General features: G+C 40.1%; 2 long non-coding RNA genes and 1 pseudogene across 3 annotated transcripts in view; 1 reads left to right on the top strand and 2 right to left on the bottom strand.

Annotated features, from left to right (window-relative positions):
• LOC128021624 (uncharacterized) overlaps positions 1–16,195 on the top strand; it is a 114,721-nt gene extending 98,526 nt beyond the window's left edge. Inside the window, exons 2-4 of one of the 2 annotated variants that reach the window (XR_008185622.1) lie at positions 15,415–15,498; positions 15,788–15,970; positions 16,060–16,195. This is a non-coding gene — a long non-coding RNA (uncharacterized LOC128021624). The remainder of the gene's footprint in view (positions 1–15,414; positions 15,499–15,787; positions 15,971–16,059) is intronic. The other variant, XR_008185623.1, reaches the window with a different exon arrangement.
• LOC128021627 (uncharacterized) lies at positions 1,523–6,341 on the bottom strand. The gene is made up of 3 exons (XR_008185626.1): positions 5,717–6,341; positions 3,721–3,829; positions 1,523–1,554 (listed from the first exon to the last, which is right to left on the bottom strand). It is a non-coding gene; the product is annotated as an uncharacterized LOC128021627 (long non-coding RNA).
• Positions 16,196–19,899: 3,704 nt separating the features above from the next.
• LOC128021650 (gap junction gamma-1 protein-like) lies at positions 19,900–23,724 on the bottom strand (annotated as a pseudogene).
• Between the last annotated feature and the right edge of the window lie 634 nt (positions 23,725–24,358).

Below are 24,358 nucleotides of genomic sequence, written 5' to 3'. Positions count from 1 at the left end.
TATATCCCGGCAACGGTTTGTCATATTGAGACCAAACTTGGCGTGTGTTATAACAAGCATGAACTGAGACTACCTGCTGTGTTTCGACACAGCGCCACCTAGTGGTCAGGAGATATGAAAAATGCATATTTTGGCTTATAACTACTGAATGGTTTGGCCAAAAATCACACAACTGGTCTCTTTAGATTCAGTGAGTCATGTCGAGTCGAATGATATCCAATTTTCCTGTGTCGGCCATTTTAGGCGTCGGCCATTTTGAATTATGTTTCAAAATGCTGTATTTTTTGAACGCAGCATCGTATCGTTTCGCAAATAATTACAAAAATATTCGGCTCCATGCCCTGAAGGTACTCAAAAAGTTTGGTGGCAGCGCCACCTTGTGGCCAATAGTTATAATGAAATATCACATAAACGCTAATAACTTCTGAATAAATTAGTCTATTAAAATTAAAATGGTCTCGCTATATTCTGTGGGTCATGCCGAGAGTATTGATACCAATAATGTGAAAATTGGCCTTACTTCCTGTCCGCCATTTTGCTTAATGTTGAAAACCTACTTTTTCGAACTCCTCCTAGACCGTTAGCCCAATTTTCACCAAATTTGACGTGAATCATCTTCAGACCATGCTGGCAAAAAGTTATGGATTTTGTGTCGATATACGTAACGGTTCTCATTTAGCGCATCAACGAATTTGCTGGAAGGGTGCCAAAATGCATTTGAGGCTGTATCTCTGCAACACTTTGACATATTTGCACCAAACTTTGTATGTGTCATCGCCACCTCACACTGACCATGCCACATAAATTTGGTGACAGCGCCACCTATTGGTCAAGAGTAATAAACCATTCATTAACCATGAATAATTACACTTGTAAAAATGCTAATAACTTTTTATTGCATTAGCCCATTCGAATGGAACTGGGCTCAAAATATTCCCTGGTTTATGCCGATAACATAGATACCAAATATACCATAGTAAGCTGAACTTCCGGTCCGCCATTTTGATTTATGTTGAAAACCTACTTTGTCGAACTCCTCATCAACCGTAGGTCCGATTTTCACCAAATTCGAATCAAATGATCTTCAGACTATGCTGACTCAAAGTTATGGCTTTTGAGTCGATAGACAAAACCGTTTTCGCATACCACATCGACGAATTTGAGGCACAATGAGAAAATGACACTTGAGGCTGTATCCCTGGAATGCTTTGGCATATTGACACCAAACTTTGTGTGTGTCATTGAAAAGTCACACAGAGTACACCAAATTGATTTTATAACAGTGCCACCTATTGGTCAAGCTTGATAAGCCAAGTAATCATGCTACTAGAGGTGGTATTATGATTTTTTTTTGCCATTTCAATTACAATAATTCCAAAATTGCTGTTATTGCTCATTAATGAATTTGGTGTGATGCTTCATGCGATGCTTAGCTCCTACATTTGCCGTTGGAGTGCTTGGCCCCGTAATTGCTGCTTGCAGCTATATTTATTATTATTATTATTATTATTATTATTATTAAGAACCGGAACAAAAACAATAGGTGCCTCGCACCTTCGGTGCTTGGCCCCTAAATATAGCTGCAAGCAGCAATTACGGGGCCAAGCACTCCAACGGCAAATGTAAAAGATAAGCATCGCATGAAGCATCACACCAAATACATTGATGAGCAATAACAGCAATTTTGGAATCATTGTAATTGAAATGGCTAAAAAAAAAATCATAATACCACCTCTAGAAGCATGATTACTTGGCTTATCAAGCTTGACCAATAGGTGGCACTGTTATAAAATCAATTTGGTGTACTCTGTGTGACTTTTCAATGACACACACAAAGTTTGGTGTCAATATGCCAAAGCATTCCAGGGATACAGCCTTAAGTGTCATTTTCTCATTGTGCCTCAAATTCGTCACTTTGGTATTCGAAAACGGTTTTATCTATCGACTCAAAATCCATAACTTTGAGTCACCATAGTCTGAAGATCATTTGATTCGAATTTGGTGAAAATCGGACATACGGTTGATGAGGAGTTCGAAAAAGTATGTTTTCAACATAAATCAAAATGGCGGACCGGAAGTTCAGCTTACTATGGCATATTTGGTATCTATGTTATCGGCATAAGCCAGGGAATATTTTGAGCCCAGTTCCATTGCAATAGGCTAATGCATTTAAAAGTTATTAGCATTTTTATAAGTGCAATTATTCATGGTTAATGAATGGTTTATTACTTTTGACCAATAGGTGGCGCTGTTACCAAATTTATGTGGCATGGTCAGTGTGAGGTGGCGATGACACATACAAAGTTTGGTGCAAATATGTCAAAGTGTTGCAGAGATACAGCCTCAAATGCATTTTGGCACCCTTCCAGGAAATTCTTTGATGCGCTAAATGAGAACCGTTTCGTATATCGACACGAAATCCATAACTTTTTGCCAGCATGGTCTGAAGATGATTCACGTCAAATTTGGTGAAAATCGGACTAACGGTCTAGGAGGAGTTCGAAAAAGTAGGTTTTCAACATTAAGCAAAATGGCGGACAGGAAGTATAGCCAATTTTCACATAATTGATATCAATGCTCTTGGCATGACCCACAGAATATAGCGAGACCATTTTAATTTTAATAGTCTAATTTATTCAAAAGTTAATAGCATTTATGTGATATTTCATTATAACTATTGGCCACAAGGTGGCGCTGCCACCAAACTTTGAGTACCTTCAGGGCATGGAGCCGAATATTTTTGTAATTATTTGCGAAACGATACGATGCTGCATTCAAAAAATACAGCATTTTAAAACATAATTCAAAATGGCCGACGCCTAAAATGGCCGACACAGGAAAATTGGATATCATTCGACTCGACATGACTCACTGAATCTAAAGAGACCAGTTGTGTGATTTTTGGCCAAACCATTCAGAAGTTATAAGCCAAAATATGCATTTTTAATATCTCCTGACCACTAGGTGGCGATGTGTCGAAACACTGCAGGTAGTCTCACGTCATGCTTGTTATAACACACACCAAGTTTGGTCTCAATAGGACAAACCGTTGCAGAGATATAGCCTCACGTGCATTTTTGCGTGTTTTTCGTCAAATTTGTTTACGTGTCATTCGACAACGGTTGGGCGAATCAACTTGAATTCCATAACTTTTTGCCGGCCTGGTCTGAAGATGATCTGAGACAATTCTCGTGGCAATTGGACTGACCGTCTAGGACGAGTTCGAAAAAGTACGTTTTTCGAATAATTGAAAATAGCGAAAAAACTAAACCTTGCGATTTTTGAATTTCGGGATTCATTCGACTTGGCATGAGCCAAGGATTCAGGAGAAAAAAGAATTTCCATTTTCTGGCTTACGGTTCAAAAGTTATTAGCATACAAACATTGAAAGTTTGGACAAGTGGTGGCGCTAGAGAGTAGGAGATAGAGATTTCAAATTTGCTGTGGTTAATGTTGGGACTGTCCTCTATCAGTGTGCCAAATTATACAACTTTCCCGCAATCGGTTCTATGGGCTGCCATAGACTTGCGGCGGAAGAAGAAGAAGAAGAAGAAGAAGAAGAAGAAGAAGCAGAATAATAATAACGCCAACGATTACAATAGGTGCCTACGCACCTTCGGTGCTTGGCCCCTAATAACGCCAACGAACACAATAGGTGCCTTCGCACCTTCGGTGCTTGGCCCCTAATAACGCCAACGAAAACAATAGGTGCCTACGCACCTTCGGTGCTTGGCCCCTAATAACGCCAACAAACACAATAGGTGCCTTCGCACCTTCGGTGCTTGGCCCCTAATAATAACGCCAACAAACACAATAGGTGCCTTCGCACCTTCGGTGCTTGGCCCCTAATAATAATAACGCCAACGAAAACAATAGGTGCCTACGCACCTTCGGTGCTTGGCCCCTAATAAGAACGCCAACAAAAACAAGAGGGTCCTACGCACTTTCGGTGCTTGGCCCCTAATAATAATAAACGGAGCAATTCCAAGAGGGTCCTCACACCATCGGTGCTCGGGCCCTAATAAACGGAGCAATTCCAAGAGGGTCCTCGCACCATCGGTGCTCGGGCCCTAATAATAATAATAAACAAAGCAGATACAAGAGGGTCCTCGCACCTCGGTGCTCGGGCCCTAATAATAAACGGAGCAGATACAATAGGGTCCTCGCACCATCGGTGCTCGGGCCATAATTAAAGCTGCAAGCAGCGATGAACGGGCCCTCGCACCCGGGCTCACCGCCATCGTGTGGCTTTAGTAAAAAGGTGAACGTTGGTTATTTTTAATATTATGAGCAAATTGTGTGTCATTTTTGCCATTTCCATGCGTTGTATTTTAACGAACTCCTCCTAGAGACTTATTCAGATCAACACCAAATTTGGTATGCCTAATCTAAAGGCCTTTGCGATGTTAAATTGGGAAGATTTTGAGTTTTCGTCAAAGGGCGTGTCCGTGGCGGCCTGGCGAATTTCGATGATTCGCCATGAAAAATGAAGTTGCTATAACTCAGACATACAATCTCCAATCTGCCCCAAACCTCACATGGTTGATAAGACTCTGAAACTGAATAGATTGACATGCCCATATTCAGTTATATTCATAGCGCCACCTATTGGCAACAAGAAGTGTCTCAAAGCAGATACAAGAGGGTCCTCGCACCTCCTCGCACCTAATTAACTTTTAGTAAGCTACAGTCAGAACAGCGCGAGCGGGAAGCGGCGCACCTCACGCGGGCAGGGCTTATGCTCCAAGAACGGACACTGCACTAGTGCATGGCCGGCTCTAGGTTATTTGGTGCCCAAGGCGAGAGCTTTTTTTTTTTTTTAATGTTCACACAACAACACTTTAAAAGCAACAACCTGTAGGATACAGTGGAAAACAATAGAGAAGCAGCTTTCATAATACGATACATTTAATTAACTTTTTTTTATATAATCCTGCAATTTTGCGCCCCGTCCAGCAGATGGTGCCCCAGGCGGCCGCCTGTGTCGCCTGTCGGCAAAGCCGGCCCTGCACTAGTGATATATAAAATGCACAAACACAGGTCTATTAAATTAAGCAATACTTTTAAGGTAGTGTAATATTTTTCTGACTAACAAATTGGCACAGTAAGGGTATATTTAAATAAAGAAAAAGGAAATTTAAATGAAAAACGAAAAAAAAAAAACCAGAAATTTAAATTAAAGAAAAAAACGAAATTTAAATTAGAAAAAATGAAATTTAAATTAAAGAAAAAACGAAATTGAAATATAAGCTTGAGCGGGGAGTTCTTTGACGTGAGTGAGCAGGAGTAAGTATTCTGATTAATTAATTTGTATAGTATTTTAAAATGTAACGCCAGTACTCCATATTAAGTTAATTGCCTGCGAGCTTCTCCTCCTGTCTGTACGATAATGCGACAGAGAGACGAGTGTTTATGACGCAATCGTTAGCCTATTTTTTACAAAAACTGTTTATACGGGGCCATAATGTAACATAGAAGGTAATGGAGCCCTTTATACATTGTCGTGTATCTTTAGAAATAAATAATGGACAAACGGAGTCTTTAAACGCCTCAGATGTAAAGTTATTCGCTGTCAAAGTGACGCCAAAATGAATGGGAGTCAATGGGAATGCTAACGCAAGTGAAGTTCTGCTAAAAGATGGCAGCCCCCACCCGACTTCAACCTTCGGTGCTTGGCCCCTAATAACGCCAACGAACACAATAGGTGCCTTCGCACCTTCGGTGCTTGGCCCCTAATAACGCCAACGAAAACAATAGGTGCCTACGCACCTTCGGTGCTTGGCCCCTAATAACGCCAACAAACACAATAGGTGCCTTCGCACCTTCGGTGCTTGGCCCCTAATAACGCCAACGAAAACAATAGGTGCCTACGCACCTTCGGTGCTTGGCCCCTAATAACGCCAACAAACACAATAGGTGCCTTCGCACCTTCGGTGCTTGGCCCCTAATAATAACGCCAACAAACACAATAGGTGCCTTCGCACCTTCGGTGCTTGGCCCCTAATAATAATAACGCCAACGAAAACAATAGGTGCCTACGCACCTTCGGTGCTTGGCCCCTAATAAGAACGCCAACAAAAACAAGAGGGTCCTACGCACTTTCGGTGCTTGGCCCCTAATAATAATAAACGGAGCAATTCCAAGAGGGTCCTCACACCATCGGTGCTCGGGCCCTAATAAACGGAGCAATTCCAAGAGGGTCCTCGCACCATCGGTGCTCGGGCCCTAATAATAATAATAAACAAAGCAGATACAAGAGGGTCCTCGCACCTCGGTGCTCGGGCCCTAATAATAAACGGAGCAGATACAATAGGGTCCTCACAACTTCGGTGCTCGGGCCCTAATAATAATAATAATAATAATAATAAACAAAGCAGATACAAGAGGGTCCTCGCACCTCGGTGCTCGGGCCCTAATAAACAGAGCAGATACAATAGGGTCCTCGCACCATCGGTGCTCGGGCCATAATTAAAGTAGAGCTGAAACAACGAATCGATTTAATCGATTAAAATCGATTATTAAAATAGTTGTCAACTAATTTAGTAATCGATTCGTCGCTAAATAAATTTTATTTGCCATAAGCGGCTCATTTCGTGCATATTTCAAATCTGCGGTGACCAAAGTGTGGCAGTAATGAGCCACCGGAGGTTTTACTCAGCCAGTACAGCAGGTGAAGTAGCGAATAGCCAATAGCTGGCATCGTTTTATGTCACGTGCTTCCCGAACAGCGGGAAGTGGGAGTACTTTACTTTGAGCCTTCAAAATGAAGAGTAACCTGTAAACTCTGCACTACTGAACTGTTTAAGGGGCAGTTCACATATCGTGTCTTTTGCGTGCTCAAGTTCGTTATTTCCTATGTAGGCGCGCAGTATGCAGTCTCATAATGGAAGCGACGCGGTCGCGACACGCACGCGGTGCGATGCGCCCGTTTTTCCAGGCGCGTCCACACCGCATTCATTTATCCTTTGCTGAAATTTCCGGGTCTTCATGGAGAGGGCACGTCATGGTTGCTTAGCAAAGGCAGACGCCTCAGGGGCGCTTCTGCCCGAGCGCTTTGGAAAGAAGGAGAAAGCGGCGCGACTAGCGTTTTCCACGCGTTTTTAGGTGCGATATGTGAACGGCCCCTAAGAATTTTATTTGTGCAGATTCTCCAGTACAAGGTTGTTTGCAAATGTTTAGTCGTAAAAGCTGATAACATTGCTTTTTAACAGTTAACATTTAAAGCTTTACAAACATGTTATGTGATCAGTTTGTCGTTTACCAGTTCATAATTCAGACTTGCAGCCTAATTATGACTGAATGAGAGAGGTAAATGTTTGAGTATATTTAAAATGCACTTCTTTTCTAAGTATTCACTGCTCTTTTTCACACAGCAGGTTTTTTGTGTGTGTCCCAATTTTTTTTCTGGACAACCTGCTGATGGATTTTACTTTAAATTGTGAGTTCCATTCAGGTTTCATGCCATTGGCACTTTTTTTTTCAAAGGATTGTTTACAATTTCACAGCATAAGCTATAAAGCTTTTTCCCAGTAAATAATAAAATACAATGCACTGCAATTTTATTCTGTTTTATCCTTATACTTCGTGAAAATGTTCTCAAAGATTCCTTAAGCTTTGTTTGGGATGTTAAACTACTTTAGGAGCTCTAAGGACTGCCATGGTGAAAACAATATTTGAAATCTCCTTGTGAATTTTGCTAGAGTATGGGTCAGTGTTTTGATTGCAGAAGAGTTCGACAAAGGATTACTAACATAATAAAACAACTCCAGGTATATTTTTGATGAGGATATGACAATGCAAAATGGTTAAAATCTCTTAAAAATCTATGCTGAATGATAAAGACCCTTTATTAATAATTTACTTGGGGAAAAAATGGAAAAAACTAAAATATAAGTACATAAACCGATTAATCGTAAAAATAATCGACAGATTAATCGATTATCAAAATAATCGTTAGTTGCAGCCCTAAATTAAAGCTGCAAGCAGCGATGAACGGGCCCTCGCACCCGGGCTCACCGCCATCGTGTGGCTTTAGTAAAAAGGTGAACGTTGGTTATTTTTAATATTATGAGCAAATTGTGTGTCATTTTTGCCATTTCCATGCGTTGTATTTTAACGAACTCCTCCTAGAGACTTATTCAGATCAACACCAAATTTGGTATGCCTAATCTAAAGGCCTTTGCGATGTTAAATTGGGAAGATTTTGAGTTTTCGTCAAAGGGCGTGTCCGTGGCGGCCTGGCGAATTTCGATGATTCGCCATGAAAAATGAAGTTGCTATAACTCAGACATACAATCTCCAATCTGCCCCAAACCTCACATGGTTGATAAGACTCTGAAACCGAATAGATTGACATGCCCATATTCAGTTATATTCATAGCGCCACCTATTGGCAACAAGAAGTGTCTCAAAGCAGATACAAGAGGGTCCTCGCTAGGGGTGGGCGATATCTCGATATTTAAAATATATCGAGATATTTTTTAAACACGATATGGATTTTGACATATCGTATATATCGATATATTGTTTATATTCTGATTCCGCCACTTTGCTTGTTTGCCTTCCCTGTGCTGTGCTCGCCCCCGCTCGCTCGCCCCCCGCCTCCTTGCTTTTGTCCCCTCTCACCTCGCGTGTAGAGAACTAGTCAAAAAAAAAAAAAAAAAAAGACAACTGGCTCCATTATATGGCGAAAGGCTGGCAGATGTCTACTGTAGGGCCCAATGAAACGCGGACGGAATCACGGAATCCAGTCATAAAAATGGAATTTACAGTTTAACGCGGAATGTCACGGAATTGGTCAAATTTTAAATGAATTAATCAAAAGTCGGTCATGCACTTACATCAAATCGCGAAATGGACTAATATCTGCAAATATTAACCCGGAAAAGTCTATTTAAATATGAATCCTGCATGTTCTGCGTGTCTGTGTCAACGAATGGAGCAGAAGCGCGTCTTCATTCATTAAACAAGGAAGCTCGCATAACGCTCGCGCTGATTTCATTGTCTTTCCTCTCTCTAAATAAAGACGTGAACACATGAGGAACATCTCCAGAACTGCACTGAGAGTCACTTCATGAGCATATGACCGTTTGATTTGAGTAAGACTAGCTCATATCACATCATAGACTGTGGTATCACATACACAGAACTGTAAAGGTAAACCCGTCAAAATAAAAGTATTTGACAGAAATCTATTACTATTGTACAGCAGAATGTAGATAGCCCACTACTACTACTATTAAAATGAAACGAACATAATTTTATAAGGAATAATCACACAACATTTCTCCCATGTTTTATTTTTAATAGTAAATCCCCTTTGTTTACCAAAAAATAAAGTTTAATAATTAAAAGATAAATTAAATGAATGTTTTATGCCTTCATTTGATAATCAGAAAAATGTAAATACACAGAATTTCTGAAGGGAAAAAAACATTTCACATAAGGCTATTTTAAGAATTGTTTTTAACTAATTAAGTTGTTTTTATGCATTTAAATAATTGCACATGCTAAAACACAGAATTAGGTAACAATAAAACATATGGTGAAGAAAAAAATAAAATGTTTCATAGGCCCCTTAACATGTAATATTTGCCATATTTGTTTTTGAAGTAGTTTTTTGTGGGTTATTTTTCCTGTAAAGATATCGAGATATATATCGTATATCGAGATATAGCAAAATATATCGAGATATATTTTTTGCTCCATATCGCCCAGCCCTAGTCCTCGCACCTCCTCGCACCTAATTAACTTTTAGTAAGCTACAGTCAGAACAGCGCGAGCGGGAAGCGGCGCACCTCACGCGGGCAGGGCTTATGCTCCAAGAACGGACACTGCACTAGTGCATGGCCGGCTCTAGGTTATTTGGTGCCCAAGGCGAGAGCTTTTTTTTTTTTTTAATGTTCACACAACAACACTTTAAAAGCAACAACCTGTAGGATACAGTGGAAAACAATAGAGAAGCAGCTTTCATAATACGATACATTTAATTAACTTTTTTTTATATAATCCTGCAATTTTGCGCCCCGTCCAGCAGATGGTGCCCCAGGCGGCCGCCTGTGTCGCCTGTCGGCAAAGCCGGCCCTGCACTAGTGATATATAAAATGCACAAACACAGGTCTATTAAATTAAGCAATACTTTTAAGGTAGTGTAATATTTTTCTGACTAACAAATTGGCACAGTAAGGGTATATTTAAATAAAGAAAAAGGAAATTTAAATGAAAAACGAAAAAAAAAAAACCAGAAATTTAAATTAAAGAAAAAACGAAATTTAAATTAAAGAAAAAACGAAATTTAAATTAGAAAAAAATGAAATTTAAATTAAAGAAAAAACGAAATTGAAATAAGAAAACTAAATTTAAATAAGAAAAAAAATTTAAATAAAGAAAAAAATTAATTAAGTTAATTAAAAAACGAGATTAATTTAGATTAATAATAACGGGTAAAAATGCTTATACATTTTGTTTCTATTATTCTATTTTCCACAATGTCAAAGCAACAAAACACAAGCTCAGACATGCACTTCGGTCCATACAAACTCCGCTGTTCTGCGCTCTAGCCAGAGAACACTCCTGTTGCTGGAACAGGCGTCGGTTCTATTTCTAGCATGCACGCGTTTACCGCTTGGCTCGAGCGCACCTGAGATGCGTGTCTCAGTGTGCAAACTCCAACCTGTTAAATGGGAGCCGAAATAAAAACGGCCACGCAGCTGAGACGCTCACACAGCAAGTGTGTCGCTGGCCTTATTCAAGGGGGAATGAGAACCGTTTTGCGGGAGATCCCAGGTGTGCAAAAAAAAAATAAATAAATAATAATTATATTCGAATGTCAAATTTTCAAATCGAATACCAACCCACCGAACGAATATTCGGGTCCGTTCCATATTTATTTATTTTTAAATCTAACGAGAAAAAAAGCAAATGAGGCGCACAGGCACAGCATTTCTAACAGTAGGCACTATGAATAGGCTACGTACTACTTATCAGTCCATTCTTCATTAAAACTACAGTTCTCTGAATCAACTTTTCGCTTAAGGCTCTTTGAGAGTGCCATTTTTTCCATTTAAATATATTCAAAAGGCCTTTCTTGTAGTGTTCTCCACAAACTACGACCTGCATGTGACAGTGATGGACAGCTTGACAGCCTCACAAATATGAAGCCTAAAATATCGCTATCGCGCCCTGGTGGCTCGCTGCAGTACAGGTAATATGTAAAAAATAACATAAATTTGGAATTAGAATTAGTATATCAAATAATGACATAAGGATACAATTCAATTTTATTTTATATTACGAGTATCTGGCCCTTACAGTGTCTGCAGAGAAAAATTATGGCCCTTTGACAAATATAGTTGATGACCCCTGCCATGCATGCAACGTCAACTGGCGGCCCGCGGGCCCGGCCCCCAGAATAATACTGAATTCAGGAATAGCCTTGTAAGAGGAAAAAACTTAGGGCTGGTCCGAATACCATTTTTTGAGCTATGAAGCTTCGGTAGTAATTAACATATTTTTCTCTCTAATAAAGGCAGGAATCTGTGTCTGTATCTGTATGTCCGTTTGCATTTTTTTTTATTTCGAGAACCGTTCATCCAATCGGCTTCACAAGGGAGTGCAGTGTCGCATTTGGTGCAATATAGATGGACACGCAAGACGCAACACATTCAGAATTAATTAACTTTTAGTAAACTACAGTCAGAACAGCGCGAGCGGGAAGCGGTGCACCTCACGCGGGCAGGGCTTATCAGGGGGCAAGGAACTCGACCGGAAGTTGAAGTCGGGTGGGGGCTGCCATCTTTTAGCAGAACTTCACTTGCGTTAGCATTCCCATTGACTCCCATTCATTTTGGCGTCACTTTGACAGCGAATAACTTTACATCTGAGGCGTTTAAAGACTCCGTTTGTCCATTATTTATTTCTAAAGATACACGACAATGTATAAAGGGCTCCATTACCTTCTATGTTACATTATGGCCCCGTATAAACAGTTTTTGTAAAAAATAGGCTAACGATTGCGTCATAAACACTCGTCTCTCTGTCGCATTATCGTACAGACAGGAGGAGAAGCTCGCAGGCAATTAACTTAATATGGAGTACTGGCGTTACATTTTAAAATACTATACAAATTAATTAATCAGAATACTTACTCCTGCTCACTCAGGTCAAAGAACTCCCCGCTCAAGCTCGCCGTCTCTGCAAGATTAACGATGGCAGTTTTCACGCACAGCCACTTAGAAGATTTACATCTGTCAGACAGGTTGCTGACGTCGTCAAGCTTCGTTTGAGTCTGCGCGTCAGAAACGGAAGTGCTAAAAAATGCTAAAAATGGGCTTCACTTCTCTCAATTGAGTTCCAATGGGGTCGCTGTGTCCATTTCTTTTACTGTCTATGGGGCTTATGCTCTAAGAATGGGACACTGCACTAGTGATATAAAATGCACCCACACAGGTCTATTAAATTAAGCAATACTTTTAAGGTAGTCTAATATTTTTCTGACTAACAAATTGGCACAGTAAGGGTAGATTTAAATAATAAAAAAAAGAAATTTAAATAAAGAAAAAAAGAAATTTAAATTAAATAAAAAACGAAATTTTAATTAGAAAAACAATTTAAATTAAAGAAAAAACAAAATTTTAATTAGAAAAAAACAATTTAAATTAAAGAAAAAAACGAAATTTAAATAAAGAAAAAAAAAGAAATTAAGTTAAATTAAAAACGAGATTAATTTAGATTAATAATAACGGGTAAAAATGCTAATACATTTTGTTTCTATTATTCTATTTCCCACAATGTCAAAACAACTGTAGTAAACCTAGACAGGAGACTTTGTTGTGGCTAGAGGAATCTACTCTACAGACCAAGCAACACCACAGGGGTAGAAACAGTAATCTTTATTTTATATAATTCATGCAGTTACCAAACATGTCAGACGGGGTCAGGTTCTGAAAGTCCCAAGCACTAATGTTAAACAAATCTGGGCGAACAACACCACCATGGAAGCTGCTAAACAGAGAACCGCAATAAATAGGCCATAAAAAACATAGCGCACATGTGATAAATAGGCGAAAGCTATGAAACACATATCACCCCCGGAGGACACAGCACACGTTCACACAACACGTCACCGTCCCACAAAAGACGCCATCAGACTGCCACATAAGAATTTAGTTCATCATAACCCTCCCACCCAATCATTAAATGGATACTGCTAAGTTTAAAATTACATACACACACACACACATAAAGAGTTAAAAACTTAACTCTCCCGGGATGCGCGACCCTCCCCCGGGGTCTAGGCTTTGCGCTGGTCGGTAGAGAGGAAAAAGCAGACACCAGTCCAGCGCTCGCGAGGCCTCCGACTGTAGCGAAAACGGAGCCCCCCTTTTCTGAGAAGCCGCGTCGCCTAACGCACTCCTATGCCCGGCCTTATCTACAGGTTAGCCCGCTAACTATCTTCACCGCCGGCAGCCCTCAACAGCATGCGAACGGCACCCACCCCCCAACCTTGAGTGCAGCTCGGCATTTAGCAAAAACACTGCTTCCCAGAACATCTCACGTGTCGCTATGCCTCTCTATTTATTGTTCTCTCTCCTTCACGCTAATCAATGGTCAGGTGCAACAATTATTTACTCAACCCCATCTTCCTTCAAATCCCTCCCGCCCACACGCAATCATAACAATGCATTTTTACCACGTCACTTCATTACACAACAAAACACAAGCTCAGACATGCACTTCGGTCCATACAAACTCCGCTGTTCTGCGCTCTAGCCAGAGAACACTCCTGTTGCTGGAACACGGGTCGTTCTATTTCTAGCATGCACGCGTTTACCGCTTGGCTCAAGCGCGCCTGAGACGCGTGTCTCAGTGTGCAAACTCCAACCTGTTAAATGGGAGCCGAAATAAAAAATGGACAGGCCACGCAGCTGAGACGCTCACACAGCCAGTGTGTCGCCTTATTCAAGGGGGAATGAGAACCGTTTCGCGGGGATCCCAGATGTGCAAAAAAATTAAATAAAATAATAATAATATTCGAATGTCAAATTCAAGAAAAAAAAGCTAATGAGGCACACAGGTACAGCATTTCTAACAGTAGGCACTATGAATACGTACTTATCAGTCCATTCTTCATTAAAACTACAGTTCTCTGAATCAACTTTTCGCTTAAGGCTCTTTGAGAGTGCCATTTTTTCATTTAAATATATTCAGAAGGACTTTCTTCTAGTGTTCTCCACATATGACCTGCATGTGACCGTGATGGACAGCTTGACAGCCTCACAAATATGAAGCCTAAAATATTGCAATCGCCCCCTGGTGGCTCGCTGCAGTACAGGTAATATGTAAAAAAATAACATAAATTTGTAATTAGAATTAGTATATCAAATAATAACATATTAGGATACAATTCGAATTGTATTTTATATTACGAGTATCTGGCCCTTACATGGACTGTCCGTGACGTCACCCATTACTATAGATATAGACGGCTGGTCTGGGAACGCCCCCGGGAACGCCCCGTCACGTGATGTGAATTTAGCCCGGGTTTTCTGTACCTCCAATAAACTAACAAATTATGAATTGAAGTTCTACATCCTTCCTAATAAACATACAGAGCCGGAAAGGATGACAAAATGGCTACAAGCAATAAGTTGTGAGGATGATCAAGGGAAGTTGTGGAATCTCAAGACTAAGCATGTGTATGTGTGCAGTCGGCATTTCCAATCACAGGCAGGCTATATTAACATCGTGTTCATTATTAACGTTATCAAAACTGAATATTAAAGTTAAAAGAGACTACAATTGTTCTACGTGTCTTTGGGAATGAGTGCTCAATATGTGCATTTTTGTCATTCAAATACACACGATGTTCGCAGTGTTTTCCCCCACGCCGACTCTGCCCTCGCCACGCCCCCAGCTATGACAAGATGTCAACTGTATCTATAGTAAATGCTTAGTAGCTAGCCAGGTTTTTTTTTTTTTTTTTTTTTTTTTGGCGTTTTTATTACAAATTATAGCCTATAGCCACATTTTTACTATGGTTAGTGTAGCACAACGTTGTTTTTACCATGGTTTAACTAGTAACCAATAACCATGTTTTTTTTCTTATTTTATATATACATTTTCATGTTATATATTTATTTTACGGCATGTATTTGTGAAAGGGTTTAAGCAACCGCAACACACAGAATAACACATTACAATGCACTTTGTGGTGTATTTTGCCGGTTCTCCAAAGAGTCGAACTCAGTCAGGGATTTTTCTCTCAGAAGAAAAGACTTTATTTTAAGCAAAGCCGAGAGGTCCTTGCAAGGAGATCTCCCGAAATGCTAGGTTGCATCTCATTATATACCCTATACAGGGCGTTTCCAAATAGTCAAACTTTTCCTTATGCTTGCAATTTTGATCCCTCCCTAGGGAGGAGAGGCCCCTACTTGCTTTGGTATAACGAAAGGCCCTTTCTGGCCATATGTTTCTCCTCAGTTCTGAACATTCCAGCACGTAAGCATATTCCTTTATTTTTTAATAAAGCTTTTACTCATCATTTAGATCATGATATTTAAGCTGCCTACTGCTTACTGCATGCTACTATCTCTGTAAGCCTTTTTTTTTTGGCACTCACCCCCTCCCAACTCGTCCTTCTTTACACTATTGTGTTTTTTTTGTTGTGTTTCTAGACACAATAGGTAATTCCCTAGAGCAGTCCATTGAGGGACGTTACCTTAACATGAGGCAGCAGAAGCAGGCATTTTTGGGCACTATTTTTACCTTCTGCTTCATGTCTTTACAGATAGTGGCAAGTTCCATCACCACATGCGGAGGAAAATTGCTGAGAGCAAGAGACTGCTATTGAAAGACATAGAGACCTATAATAGTCATGACCCTGCCATGCCAACTGATGTTAATGAAGCGGAGCAGTCGCTATAAGGAGACAACCCATCCCCAACATGGCCGTGGGAGGTTCATGGTAGCGGTAAGCAGAGCTTCCTGAGGCCTCTGATTTATTTTGTAAAGACTCAAGTCATAATTGTTATTTATACATTTTCTTTACCTCTGTTGTAGCACAAATCGAAGACAAGTTAACCTTTTTTAACAAAACCATGCTGAAAATGAGACTGGAGGAGGAAAGGACAATACTTGTTCATATGATGGCCCAGCACTGCTCATGGATGCAGTAGTTGCAGGCAACTCTTAAAAGAAAAACTTCAGAGGAAGGCAAGTTTCAACTTTGTAATCATACCAATCAAACAAGGAAGTGATGGTGATAAGGAAGGACACCAAACTTTAATTTTACCTACAAGAGACATATCTTACTAGAAAGCAGTTGAAAAACATTACACTGACCATCTTATTTTGGTGGCTTATATCAAATATTACAAAGCACGTGGGTATGCATTGGTAATTTGGATTTGTTTTTCACTTTTAACTTACAGACAACTGAATCAAGGGCTCTGCAGAAGATGACTGTCTGAAGTTTCGGATACACTGAAAGAAGCACTCCTTCAATACACGGCTGTTTTAGGCCCCCAGGGCTCTGCTATAGAGCGGGAAGATAAACAGGAGAATGAAAGTGATTTCAGAAGTTCAGACAACAGTGAAAATGAAGAGGAGTGCAGGTAATGAATATGTGAAAAGTGTCATTTTTTTAATTCCCTTAATTTCTGTAACCAGTCAAATTGAGTAAGATAAAATTAATATTTTAATTATTTATTCTTTATTTGACAGGGACAATGGACAATAAAGTATTACCCCAGAATTAGCTACAGAGCTAAATTTAATCTGCTGTCCCTGGGCAGGAGTACACCAAATTATCAATAACATACAAATTAAACATGGTAGAATACAAGAAGTATAAAAACATATTCAAAAGTCATTAACTTGTATAATCAATGAACACAAACCTGACTTGCCTTTAAAAATATTTTCAAATGTAATTTAACACTGTCTAATATCAGTTGGTAAACTATTCCAATTGTTAACAGCTTTTACAGAAAAAGCTGATCGTCCAAAATCAGTTTTTCTAAAATGCGCTTCACAGTCACCTCTTAACGAGGCTCTTGTCTGTCTTATGCTGTCATTCCGCAATGAAACAAACATCTGGAGTTGGAGGTGCAAGATCATTCACAATTTTATACATTAAACTACAATCGTGAAATATTACAAAGTTTTTAGAAAAGTAAAGAGATTATGTTTTTGAATTATAAGACAATGATGATGTCTGTCAGGTTTCTTATCAAACACTTTTATAGCACGTTTGTATAAACTATGTAAAGGTCTAAGAGTAGATTTTCCTGCTTGGGACCATGAAGTGATACAGAAAGAGAAGTGAGGAAAGATTAAAGAGTGCAGAAAGATTCTTGCAGCTTTTGCTGAAAGTTGACTCTGTAAAAATTAAAAATTTCTAAGTACTACATTTGTTTTCCAGAGTTTGAATAAGGACATGTTTAATGTCTACTCCTTGGTCTGTTTGTGTCTGTGTCTCTCAGGGAGGAGCTACCGGGCAGGTGTCTGTAATCGCTTGATTGTGGCCTGGGCAGTGTAAAAGGACTTCATGGCTGCCATTCCGGGTTCCTTCTCTCCTGTGTCACATTGCTTTGCTTTTTGTTTGCCTTTTTGGCAATGCCACACTTTCATTTCATACCATATAATTTATACAGATTTTTGCTTATTTCTCATTTTTCATCTCATAAATTTACTGTAATAAATTACTATTTTTTTGTATCTTTATCCATGTGTGGTCTTCCATTTCATGTTGCCTGAGCAAAAAGGATCATGGTCAGGGTTACACTATTGTTCAACTTTTCTGGACTCGTAAGGTTTATATATGAGCTAAGTAAAATCACACCTTACAAATTCCCTGACTCTATATCACTCTCAAGAAATCTAAAATTTTCCAATCTTATGCGAAACAAACCCACAACCTTGCACTGCTTACGCAATGCCATACCACTTGAGCCACTGGAACACTAAAAAATATGTGCCACATGCTGACATTTCATTAAATAATAGGTCTAACACCTACCTAGGCCTGTCTGGCCAATATGGGTGTCTGAATTGTAGTTTATAAGTATATCCAGTGCATTGAAATTGTCACGGCAGGTAAGGTCGGTGAAACTGGGTTTATCTCAGCAAAGAACTTGTACATAGCCCCATATTGTAGACTGAGAAACCAACTTTACAGGTGATACATTTTGGCCTCTTTACCAATGAAGGACAGCTGAATCAACCACCAAAACCCTATATTTTTCTAAAAGCCTATAGCCTGAAAATGGGAAACATGCTAGTGACATGTTAGTCACATGCTAATCATGCTAGAAACATGCTAGAGACATGCTAGTGGCATGCTAATGCTAGAAACATGCTAGTGGCATGCTAATCATGCTAGAAACATGCTTACAACCTGCTAGTAACTTGCTAATCATGCCAAGAACATGCTAGTAACTTGCTAATCATGCTAGCGACATGCTAGTCACTTGCTAATCAAGCTAAGAATATGCTAATCATGCTAGAAACATGCTAGCAACATGATAGTAACTTGCTAATCATGTTAACGACATTCTAGTAACATGCTAATCATGCTATTGATTTGCTAAAAGCATGCTAATCATGCTAACAACATACTAGTAACTTTGATAATCATGTTAATAACATGCTAGTCACTTACTAGTAATGTTAACAATATGCTAATCACTTTTTAAACTTCTTAAACTTTTTTCATTTTTCAAACTTTTTTAACTTTCTGGTCAGGTTTTCTCAAGCCAACATAAAGTTTGTCTTGACAAACTTTTTTATCTAGTTTTTCTATGCTATTTATAAAAAATGTCAAATTACTGCAGTGATGACAAAGGGAATTTAGGCATCACAGCATTATGCTGATAAAATATTACAAATGTTATTTTTGAGATGACAGTTGAGGAAAAGGTAGATTTGACCAAGTCATGGGAAATACCATAAACTGTGCATATTTAAATCTCTACTGTAATCTAGCATTCACAATATAAACTGGTGTTACATAAAGGCAAATCATAAAAAATCCGGAAGTGGACAATTAGTAGTTCACCGAAAGATACATAAAGAATTAAAAAACATTAACAGAGATTTGTTTTTAAACAAGGGACTTACTTAACTCACTGTAAATATTTGTGACATAGTATTTATGACACAAAGGACCTTTTATCAGGCAATGATAAAACACCTCAAACAAGTACTGGCCCATTAACCAGCCTCAACAATTTATCGGTCTGTCATTATTCAAGACCAGTTAAACATTCTTGGAAGCACAGAAAATCAGACATGGCTGCAATTTTTAAACCAATTGTTTATTTTAAGATTATAAAACACTTTAACCTTACAAAAAAAATCATTAGAAAATATTGAAAACTGATATGATCCTGGAGAAATGTATCAAAAGATGGAAAACCTGGCTGTTAACAGACATGGGTTAATCAAACAGTGTCAGAACAACAGATTGCAGATTTTAATTCTGAGACCTTATCGCTATTCAGTGTAGACTGCATTTGCTCCAATTTATGATTTGCATTCTCATAAAGGAGGCAAAATTATACACTGACCTGAAACAAAAAGCTTCTTCAAAATAAGATGGATGGTAACTAAAGTACTTCTTATTTGCAGGTAAAATATGCAATATGCAAATAAAATATCAAAAGCTTCTTTGTAGATCAATAAATGATTCACAAGTATTCAAGCATTTTCCAGGTTTCCATTTTGTTTATAACAAACACACACTACTTGTGGTCCACTGCTCAAAACACAGAACTTCTAAACACACTAAACTACATTACGCAAGGACACACATGCTCCAATCTGTTTACACAATGTTCAGCAGCCACAGGTGAGGCACTTGGTTGCACAAAAAAGCAGATGATAATCTATGGTTCTCCATCAAGCATGGATCCCTATGAAAGACAGAGAGAAAATGAAAACTCATTAAAACTCACATATATTCATTCTGAGAAAGCATGCAAACATTAGTCTTGATTTTGAACTTCATTCTCAAAAAAAAAAACGTATATATGCATATGTATGTGTCACAGTGTGTCTGGTCTGTGTATCACTGGGTGTCCACTAGAGGTCTCACTTCCCCTTATCGTCACTGTTCATTGTTTTCAGCCGTTTCCACTTTCATCGTTTGTACATGTCTATAAATACCTGGTTTGTTTCTGTCTTTGTCATGGAGTCCTTGTTTAATGTCGATGTTCCCTGCTTTCTGTAGTCTGACCCTGGTAGTGTATTCTTGTCTGTTTTCTTGTTTGTTTTGGATCTTCTGGTTTTGACCCGGCCTGGCTTGTTGACCCCTTTGGATTTCCAGCGGTATGCCAATTCACGCTTCTTCCCCAGCCATCAAGCGGGAGAGAGGTGGTCGCTTGAGCCAGTCACCGATTACCCTCCAGAGCCAAGTCAAGTCACTGGGTAGTCTGCTGCTCCGTTCTGGGGGACTCCTGTCTCAACCACAGGGGCATGTTGGTCATCTGCTCCGCCCTGGGGGACTTTGACGTTGACCACGAGGACGTGGTGGTCATCCACTCCGCCCTGGGGGACTCTGGCGGTGACCACGTGGACGTGGTGGTCTTCCGCTCCGCCCTGGAGGGCTCTGGCTTTGACCACAAGGCCGTGGTGGTCTTCCGCTCCGCCCTGGAGGGCTCTGGCCTTGACCACAAGGCCGTGGTGGTCTTCCGCTCCGCCCTGGAGGGCTCTGGCCTTGACCACAAGGCCGTGGTGGTCTTCCGCTCCGCCCTGGAGGGCTCTGGCTTTGACCACAAGACCGTGGTGGTCTTCCGCTCCGCCCTGGAGGGCTCTGGCCTTGACCACAAGGCCGTGGTGGTCTTCCGCTCCGCCCTGGAGGGCTCTGACTTTGACCACAAGGCCGTGGTGGTCTTCCGCTCCGCCCTGGAGGGCTCTGACTTTGACCACAAGGCCGTGGTGGTCTTCCGCTTCGCCCTGGAGGGCTCTGGCCTTGACCACACGGCTGTGGTGGTCCTCTGCTCCGCCCTGGTGGGTGCCTCAACATGCCCTTTATGGACTTCTGTTTTGTGTATTTGAGTTCTGTTATGTTTCTGTCTGTTCCCCTTAGTTTGTCTGGCCCTCCTTCCCTCCCCCTGAACCTCCTCCGGTCCTCCTCCCTCCTGGTCCTTTTTTGTTCTGTTTGAGGTGTCTGAGGAGCATCTGGTAGCTGCTCCTTAGAGGGGGGGTTATGTCACAGTGTGTCTGGTCTGTGTATCACTGGGTGTCCACTAGAGGTCTCACTTCCCCTTATCGTCACTGTTCATTGTTTTCAGCTGTTTCCACTTTCATCGTTTGTACATGTCTATAAATACCTGGTTTGTTTCTGTCTTTGTCACGGAGTCCTTGTTTAATGTCTATGTTCCCTGCTTTCTGTAGTCTGACCCTGGTAGTGTATTCTTGTCTGTTTTCTTGTTTGTTATGGATCTTCTGGTTTTGACCCGGCCTGGCTTGTTGACCCATTTGGATTTGTCCTAAAATAAACTGCATACCTGCATTTGGATCTCTCCTTGTTTTCTGTGTCGCCTCACGTAACCGTATGTATAGACAATTTTACATAATCAAAAATTGTGATTTATACTTTGTTTTGTTCATTTGGCATTGATTGCATTAATCTCATTTAAGTATCTTTGTTAACATACAATGAATAAGTTAGTATATATAGTCCATAGGGACATGAAGTTATTTTATGTAACTTGTGCACATAACTGCATTAGGTTGAATGACAACATTTAAGGGGAAACTGTGTACCAGGGATGGGCAGTTTTTGAGAGTAACCAGGCATCTACTATGAGATGTACATGAGATGTGCATGTGTTATGATGTGATTGTGCACTGAGCAACATGATTGGCTCAAAGGTCCTAGTCTTTCCTTCAATGTATCTTTTTACATTCTATAAAAAGTGGGCTGTAAGTCTGTGTGTTATCTTTATGCATACAGACTCGGAAGCTGTGTGTAAACCAGATCATTCTCTGCAGAGAATTAAAGCAATACAAAGACAAAAGTCTGTTTGGTTTTTCATTCTCAGTCTCTACAAATTGTTATTGAATTAGAATTTCCACAACAACTTGTACAAATAAAAATACATTTTTAAACAAATATACATTACACATTGCATTTTATATAAGTTTGCATATTTTCCAAGTGATAGTCACACACACACACACACACACACACGTTTCCTTATTTAAAAAAAAATTAAAAGATATTTTGAAAAAAGTTTTTGTCTTACCTTTTTCACATGTGCTTCCCTGCTTCTCCTGTGCAAAGCTGAGTCTGTTCTGCTCGACAGCTGTGCCGTTGGACTCTGGGCTTCTGCTGTATGGAGGACTGCTCTCCCCATTCTGATGCCATTTCCAGATGCTGCTGGGCCAGTTTTAGGTGTCTACGCAGGCGGTCAATTTCTCTCAACGATGACTTGTCACCAAAAGACTCCTGACCTGAGTCCAAGTTATACTCTGGTTTCAATCCAATGGACAGCTTGTCTTTTTTCAGTGCAGTGGGGTATCCTGGTCGGGCTGTGGGCACCTGTCTGCATATGGCGTCACGGGGGTGTGCAACGCTCTGGTGGTGCATGCATCGCCGAAAAGCATCACAGATTCCACTGAGGCCAAAATGAAGAATCTCCAGTACCGTGAGAGACAAGCAGAGACCGCTAACTGCATACATGATCAGCAGGAAGATCGTTTTCTCCGTGGGACGTGACACAAAACAGTCCACCTTGTGAGGGCAGGGGCTGCGAGTGCACACATACTTGGGGTCGACCTTAAAATCATACAGGGTATACTGGCCAAAGAGAAAACCAACCTCGAAAACAACCCGAGATAGAAGCTGAAGGATGTACACTTTCATGAGGCCGTCCCTCTTTATCCTCCTCCGACCATCGTGTTTAGGGGCAGGCTTCACAGGAGCTCTCTCTTTCTCGGGAAGGATCTCCTCCATCATTATGGGATCTTCCTTACCACTGTCCTCAGCCTCCTCATAATCACGGTTAGCTCCACATTCAATCATGAGAATGCGTTTCCTGTTACTCGGCTTGTACTCATCATCATTCATACGAGCGATCTTGTGCATAGCAAAGCCTAGGTACATAATAGTTGGGGTTGTGGTCAAAATGATCTGAAAAACCCAAAACCTTACATGAGAGAGTGGTGCAAACGCATCATAGCAGACATTTTCACAACCAGGTTGAATGGTGTTACAGACAAAGTTGCTCTGTTCATCATAGTATATTGATTCTCCCCCAACAACAGTCAACACAATGCGGAAGATGATAAATAGTGTGAGCCAGATCTTGCCCACAAAGGTGGAGTGGTTGGAGATTTCATCCAACAGCTGCGTAAGAAAGCTCCAGCTCATTGTGCTTTGAGAAGAACCACTGTCTCAGTCCTTCAAGAGAACAAGACATTAACTTTTAGAAATTGAAAATGGTACCAAAAAGAGAATAAAACATAAGTACATTTCATCCAATAATACAGCATGAATATAGCCTACCTACAACAACTGACAAAAGTTGACTATTCTGAGATGAGGTGCTGATTCAATGTTAAGAACTCAAAATCATGAACAAGACATTTACAGCTTTCCATGCATCTGAGCAAAAATGTCAATGAACAATCTGTACGAGGTGCTTTACTCTCAGGAAAAAGTTTGTATAGAGATCGCTAATGTGTCGTCATCACGACGTATTCCCAGTGGTGAACGCAAAGCATTTTGGGGATCCGCGGCACAAACATTAAGCGCCAGACTTCTTTGGATGAAGGGAAGAACGCAGTGTTCAAGATGCCGTCTACGTGCTTTGTTATAAACTACAATAGTCGTTCTCACGATAGAAGTGGCATAAAGCTTAAGAACGGAATATCCTTTTATAGTTTTCCAGCGTTAAAAAAATAATAGTACAAGCCATATTTCAGGGGTGACAAAAAGGCGACGAATGGCATGGATAGCAGCGGTAAGGAGACCAAGATTACCTTCGATAACACTCCACCACACATGATGGTGTGTTCAAAGCATTTTCACAAAGGTAAGTTACAATTACTCTCTGTAAATGTTAACTAGCATGAAATGGCTAGAAAATGAGCTTAAGTTACCAATGTACTAAGCGAAACGTTAATCAGTTTTAAATGTTGTGCATCTAGGCTACATTGCAGTTTATTTGGTGACTGTGTTTGCAGTCAAACCTGCCTATGAAATGTTGGAGTGTGATCCTGCTTTGATTACAGGAATAAATTATTAAATATATTAAAATAGAAAAGTCATTTTAAATTGTCATAATATTTCACAATATTACTGTTTTTATTATTATTATTTTTTATCAAATAAATGCAGCCTTGGTGAGCA

This window comes from Carassius gibelio, chromosome A10, assembly GCF_023724105.1.
Source record: "Carassius gibelio isolate Cgi1373 ecotype wild population from Czech Republic chromosome A10, carGib1.2-hapl.c, whole genome shotgun sequence".
Taxonomy (NCBI): Eukaryota; Metazoa; Chordata; class Actinopteri; order Cypriniformes; family Cyprinidae; genus Carassius; species Carassius gibelio.
The sequence above is the reverse complement of the archived record's forward strand: the minus strand, read 5'-3'. Positions and strand labels throughout refer to the sequence as shown.